A 7,136-nucleotide genomic window follows, 5' to 3' on the forward strand; every position below is an offset into this window, starting at 1 on the left:
ATTTTATTTGTGTTACTTATTTATTTGATTTGGGGCTTGTTTTAAATTTTCAATTTAGTTTTGTTATTTACATTTACATTAAAATTTTGTTATTTAGCAAACGCTTTTATCCAAGGCAACTAACAAATGAGGACAATAGAAGCAATCAAAACCAACTAAAGAGCAATAATATGCAAGTGCTATATTAGTATATTATTATAGTGTTATATTTCAATTTCACAAAGAAACGTACAGTATTTTGTCTAAGCAATAATAAAAGGACACATTTAATTTATAATTTGTCTTAAATCTCATTGTGTTAAAAAAAATCGTGAATCGAATCGTGAAATCAAAATCGTGAATCGAATCGTGAGTTGAGTGAATCGTTACATCCCTAGACACAAACACAACAGAACCGCTAGATTGAAATCAGCACAGCCAGCGAAGGATCGAACGCAACCGTTATGAACGAGCGCGCCTTTTGCCAAAAAAAAAGTTTTGTCGTCTGTTGCGGAAGATAGCAGTTGATAGCAGAGGATAGCAGAGGAGCGGGTCCAGCAAGAGCTTGATGGGGCGACGCGGAATGAAAGTTTTTTTTTTTTAGGAGTCGTGTTAGTAGAGGCGACGCAACTATAACGACGTGAATAATCCCGCCCACTCTAAAGCGGTACTGAACTGCAGTGGAAACGCAAACCGTGCCGTACTGAGCCGAGTTGTACCACGCAGTGGAAAAGTGCCATTAAAGTCACGGTTTCGGTACGGTTTGGTATGTGCTATGTTTAGGGAAAAAACTATATTGTCAAATAAAAATAAAGATACAAATAAAATAAACAGTGCTTTTCAGGTTTTTTAGGTACGTCTAAACAGTTTTTAGGTACAGAAATTGAATAATCAAATGTAAAATAACATTGCATATTTGACTATAAATTAAAAATTATTCCTTATTAAAGTTACAAAAGTTATTCAATCAAGAGCAATGAGTGATTTCCGTGTTGTTGCCGTTTAATAAACTTTAAGAAAGTGCTGTCACTTTAAGAGAACGCACTGATACTGTTTGTTCAGCCGACTATGTCTGCTAGGATACTCACCAAGACAGGCATTTTGACAATTTTTGTGTGAATTTGTCCATTCAAGCACAATACTTCAAAGAGAGCTTAATATTTGCGCGCGTTCTGAGACGCGGGTTCACGCGCTTCGGATGAGCGCACACAAAGACCTTCTCACTGTGCGCGCGAGTTCGCGTCTTCTGGCTCTTTAATATTTAAACTGGCAAGGCTTAAATGAGTTTAGTTTAAACACAGATAGCAACGTGTGCTGTTCAGGTCTCACCTGCGCTATCAACGCGTGATGACGGCATAAATGAGTTATTCCAGCATACAGCACTCACACTGAACAAAGAGTGACTGGTTTGTCCACGTATTGTTTTTTTTCTCTCATCACTCTTGTTGTAATGTATTGGGAAGCCAGAATTTGTATCCATCAACAGAAACATGCATTAGCCGAACTCTAACAAACCATATTACAGATGCATTGTCAGATTTAAGTTGAACCGCGGTCCTAGTGCATGCCGAACCGTGTGTGGAGAACCGTACGGTTCGATTTTTTACCGAGAACCGTTGCACCCCTATAAAGCAGCGTTTGTGAACTCAGCGCTGCTTTGTGTACAGCCGTTACTGGGGAAACCTCTGTTTCTCCCGCTTTAAAGCACCTCCTGCTGGCAGAAAATAAATGTGCATTTTCAGTAAGTCCGTCTGATTTACGCAGCAAACATATTTAGCTTTTATCCACGGGCACTGCGGATAATCCGCGGGTCGGGTAATAAAAAATGCATTCTGATTATTTGCGGGTGGATCACGGGTGGATAAAATAAATCAAAGGACGCAAATATTAACTACTTTTTTTTTTTTATACATTTTTTCCCATGAGGCAGACGATTTTGTGTGTGTGTTCGTTGGCCTGATAGGGAAGTTGCATTGACAGAAACGGTGACATTCCAGATAAAGTTTGAAAGGAGTAAAGCCTGTGTTAATGCTATTGAGTAGGCTAATATGGCCAAAGATGATATTTTGTTTTATAAATAAATGTTCATTTAAAAGCAGCCCACGATCAGCGTGTTATGTTACCGTTATCCCTTACGGCTCTGACGAGGTTTTGTTCCATCCTCCACACTGTGACTACACACAAAATACTATTTTTAGCCAAGCAGCGCTGAGAGCCGCTTCAGAAACGTGCCACGGCTGGCTGGTATAAGCACAAGCATTAGAGCGGCCGCGATCAGCTCCGGTTCCCGTGGAGCCGTAACCATAGACTGTATAAAAACATGGACGCAGTGTTCATGACGTCACCCGTAGATTTCCGAAGAGCGTTTTTGAAGCTCAAAAGTGGGCGGAGCCGGCCGTCGCCATCTTGGCGGCGCATGGCGGTGACATGACTGTGGCGCCAAATCATTTATGTCCCCATGCATCACGTACGTCGTCACGCGTTGACGTCATCAAATTGTGATCAGTTCGTGAGATCGGCCAAGTGTAGTGAGTACCGATCGAGTCATAAAATGTGATTATCGGCCGATACCGACCTCTCAAATAGCGAATTTTTCATTGTTTCTCAAAACGTCATAGCATTTCCACACTGGCGGTGACATGACTGTGGCGCCAAATCATTTATGTCCCCATGCATCACGTACGTCGTCACGCGTTGACGTCATCAAATTGTGATCAGTTCGTGAGATCGGCCAAGTGTAGTGAGTACCGATCGAGTCATAAAACGTGATTATCGGCCGATACCGACCTCTGGCCGATCGATCGGAGCATCCCTAATAGTTTATATACCAAAAATCCTGTCAGACATATTTAGAACAAGAATCATTAGATGACTTTAAAAGACACTATTTAAAAAAATATCTTGTAATTTTATTAAACGGTTTTCCCTCAATTTTTGTTTTGTTTAGTAGATGCTTTAACAGAAAAAAAAAACAACACACACGTGTTTTGCTCTTAGCAAACACTCACCAGGCTGTAATACTGAGATGTGGCACCAAAAAAGGGCATAAAACTATAACAAAATCTAACAAATTAAGCTGCAAGCCAAGATTCTGGACATTTTTAAAGTATTAATTTTGTTAAATCTCATTAACAATTATTCTAAACACTTGAGCTAATTTGACCATAATTATTCTTAACACTTGAGCTAATTTCACTGCTTAAAGAAAGAAGACTGTGTACAGGATTATTTATTTCTAACGTTATTGATAAACTGTATGTTTAGACCATCACGCCTCGCGCGCACTGAAGTATTTGATTTAACCAACCTTCCGGTTGCCAGAATATTCGACGCTGCAGCGCTAAACACGAGCCAGTGAGGCCAAACGTTACATTTTAAGGTGACAATGCAACTGTAAACCGCATGTAAATCTCTGTAAAATGGTTTTCCCGAGCCCCATACTGAACGCCTCGCGTGCACGAGAAAGGCGTTCCTGCCTCGCGCGGAGATGGCGGGCTAGACCGACCCTTTGCCCGCACAACTGTGGGGCCAAAAGGTACCAAGACATCAACTACATTTATGCTGTCCGATAAATACACGCATTAAGACATTCCCACGCACCTTAATTTTAACTTTACAAACCTAAAATGGCCGTTAAATACGAGACACCGACTAGCCTGCTGGCTAATGTTGCAGAAGCATGGTCGCCACTTCTCCATGTTGACCTAGATCCGATCAGAAAACTACCAACAATTTCTCAAATATAACTGGAATATTATTAAAGAGCAGGGTGTCGCTTAAAGCACTCAACACATCCGCTTGTTTGGTGTATGTATATATTTATGCATATATATGAGAAATCACATTTCCTAATACAAAGTCAATCCTACAGTTGTTTTCAGTCTGCACGGCGTGCACGCAGAGCCACTTACCTTTGAATTTCTGAATTAAAGGCGAAATATCACCGAATTAGGTGGTTCAGTGCAGCTAGACCGGTTTTAAGTGTCGAGAAACGTTTGAAATCTGTCGACTGGAGACAGAGTTTGCTGTTGTTTTATCGAGGTTCTTCAGATGGTCAGACAAAAGGTCTACACGAACGCTCCAGTAACCCGCCAAGTCCGACCGAGCGTGCCTGTGTACGTACGCGAGTGGTGCATCCTGGGAGTTGTCGTTTTAGGAGCGCACTGTGGAGTGGGGTGGGGGGATGAGGCGCACTGTGGAGTGGGGTGGGGGGATGAGGCACAATGTGGTTCCTCAGAACACTTGGAAATGCCTCACATATGTGACCCTGCACCACAAAACCAGGCATAAGGTTCAATTGTTTGAAATTGAGATGTATACACTGAACAAATAAGCTTTCCATTGATGTATGGTTTGTTAGGATAGGTGGGCTACACTGAGAGATAACCAAACTGAGAGCCTTTAGTGGTTCTTCAAAGGTTTTTCAGAGAACTATCCCTTTAATGTTGAATTTTACCTCAAAGATGCCTCAGGTTTGTTTCATTTTACAGTGGGGGAGGGTGTTTGACAGCTCTTGGAGTGTTACATTTAGATTTAGTGTATTTATAAACATTGATATCGGCAACCCACCAATTGCAACCAAACATATCTGTGTACATAGTGGGTCGTGCATCCTGGGAGTTGTAGTTTTACATGCACACTTTAAAAATAAAAAGATGCTTGAGGCACAATGTTGTTCTTCAGAACCCAAATGCCTGAGGTTTATTCAAAATTTCAATATACTGTATATTCATTTTACAGTGAGGGAAGGGAGTTTGACAGCTCTTGGAGCGTGCATAGCTTTTCTCAGGACTGAACAGTCTGGATATAATGTTAGATTTACGAACATCGATATAACTATAAAATATATTTATCTAAAAAAAGTTTGTGGCAGTGTAAACTAAATTCTGAACAGTCTCTATTTGCTATTTTTATAGAAAAAAAAATGGAAGGACACCTTATTGTCGTGGCTGCTGTTACAAGAGAATAGGAGTTTATTTTTCCCTCTTCTGTTGGTTTAGATCCCTGTGAGACCTGGCCTGATTTCATTAATCGTAGACTGTTGGAAATGTAGGTAAGTAAACTATTTGAGCATTCAGTTGCACAAACAATGCACTTGTATTATGATTTACTGTTTATCCTAAACAGTATGCAAGTTTTGAAGGTCCTTGGTATCAAAATGTAGAAAACACATGTAGCTATGGCTCATGTTAACTACAGTTTGCAATCAGTCCATTTATGATGTATAAATTGCGTCTTTCCATTCTTTTGGTCACTTGTTATTGTCTAATGCATATCTTTAACCTGGGGACCCACTGTCCTGCAGAGTTCAGTTCCAACCCTAATCAAACACACATGAATCAGCTATATATCAGCTATATAAAAAGCATTCTGTTTTTGCTTCAAATTTCGAAATTATACAATCTAATTTAGATTAAAAACTGCTCATGTTGCATGTATGCAGCATCTTTGTTTGGATCATGATTAAAATGCAGTGGTTGCCTCTAATTTTAAAAGGAAAGAGCACAGACAAAGCCTTAGTTTGTTTATATGAAGAGATTTCTTTTATTTGTGTTACTTATTAAGGTTTTATATATTTACAGTAGGACATTTACAAAATATCTTCATGGAACTTCTAATGATTTTTGGCATAAAAGAAAAATCGATAATTTTGACCCATACGATGTATTGTTGGCTATTGCTACAAATATACCTGTGCTACTTATGACTGGTTTGTGGTCCAGGGTCACATATTTGTGGTCATGCTAGTGTGTGCTCTGTACCTGTCCAGCATCTTGGTGCTGGCTCGCTCCAGCTTCTCCAGTATCTGAGGGAGTTGAGTGTCATCGTCACAGGACGGCCCCCAGCCGAGCACCCGCGCCAGGTCATTTCCGGTGCCCAGCGGCAGAACGCCCAGCTGGCACTGCCAACGAGACTCATTTTGTAAAAAAAAAAATAAAATAAAAAAATAAATTGAATCGTAAAATCAAAATCGTGAATCAAATCGAATCATGAGTTGAGTGAATCGTTACATCCCTAGTGAAGACACAGGAAAACACACTTGGAATTTGCAAAAAAAGCACCTGAAGGACCCTCAGACTCTGAGAAACTATATTCTCTGGTCTGATGAACCTCAGTTTCAAGCATCATGTTTGAAGGAAACCAGCTCTGCTCATCACCTGCAGAGGAGCATCCCAAAAGTAAAGTGTGCTGGTAGCAGCCTCATGCTGAGGGGCTGTTTTTCAGTGGCAGGGACTGAGGGACTCATCAGAGTAGAAGAAAAGCTCAGTGCACCAAAATATAGAGATAGCCTTAATGAAAACCCAGTCCAGAGCATTCAGAACCTCAGACTGGCAGAAGGTTAACCTTCCAATAGGACAATGACCCTATAGCACACAGCAAGAGTGGCTTATAGACAACTCTGTGAATGTCCTTGAGTGGCCCAGCCAGAGCCTGAGCTTGAACCCAATCAAATATTTCTGGAGAAACCTGAAAATGTGCGTCTGCCCCATCCAACCTGACAGAGCTCGAGAGGTGAAGAGGTGAGGAGAAGAATGGCAGATAATTGCCAAATGCAGATGTGCAAAACTTGTCGTGTCATACCCAAAATCACTTGAGGTGCTTCAACTAAATACTTATGCAATGTACACTGTAAAAAATCAAAAGTGGAGAAAACTTAAATGTTTAAGGCAACCAACCAGCTTCAGGACATTTTTGAGTTTTCTCAACTTATTGTATTCAGTTTATACAGAAAAAAAGTTGAGAAAACTAAAAAACAATCCTACAAGTCAAGTTGAGAAAAGTAGAAAATCTGCTGAAGCTGGTTGCCTTAAACGTTTAAGTTTTCTCAACTTTTGATTTTTTTTTTTACAGTGTACTTATTTCAGTTTTTCCTTTAGTAAATTTGCAAAGTTGTCACACATCTATGGATTGTAGCTTGATAAAAAAGGAAGTAATTTAAAACAGTTTAACATAAGGCAGCAACATAAAATGTTGTACAGCTTTTGGTAACAGCTTTTGGACCTTTTATCCGGTGAGTGAACAAGCCTAATGTGGTTAAGACCTAAAATTGGCGACCTAAAATAAGACCTAAAAGTGCAATGTGAAAAGACACCTGCTGAAGGTTGGGAGTGGAACTGAAGACGGTTCACCAGACTGTTGCACAATGCTGCACTTTG

The 7,136-nt window shown here is 40.2% G+C and overlaps 1 protein-coding gene across 1 annotated transcript in view; it reads right to left on the bottom strand.

Annotated features, from left to right (window-relative positions):
- LOC107662389 (chromobox protein homolog 1-like) overlaps positions 1–3,289 on the bottom strand; it is a 12,665-nt gene extending 9,376 nt beyond the window's left edge. The window contains exons 1-2 of the mRNA XM_016452385.1: positions 3,283–3,289; positions 1,309–1,313 (exon numbers count right to left, since the gene is read on the bottom strand). The gene's annotated coding sequence lies outside the window, so the exon portion shown is untranslated. The remainder of the gene's footprint in view (positions 1–1,308; positions 1,314–3,282) is intronic.
- Between the last annotated feature and the right edge of the window lie 3,847 nt (positions 3,290–7,136).

This window comes from Sinocyclocheilus anshuiensis, unplaced genomic scaffold (genome assembly GCF_001515605.1).
Source record: "Sinocyclocheilus anshuiensis isolate Anshui unplaced genomic scaffold, SAMN03320099.WGS_v1.1 scaffold11, whole genome shotgun sequence".
NCBI lineage: Eukaryota > Metazoa > Chordata > Actinopteri > Cypriniformes > Cyprinidae > Sinocyclocheilus > Sinocyclocheilus anshuiensis.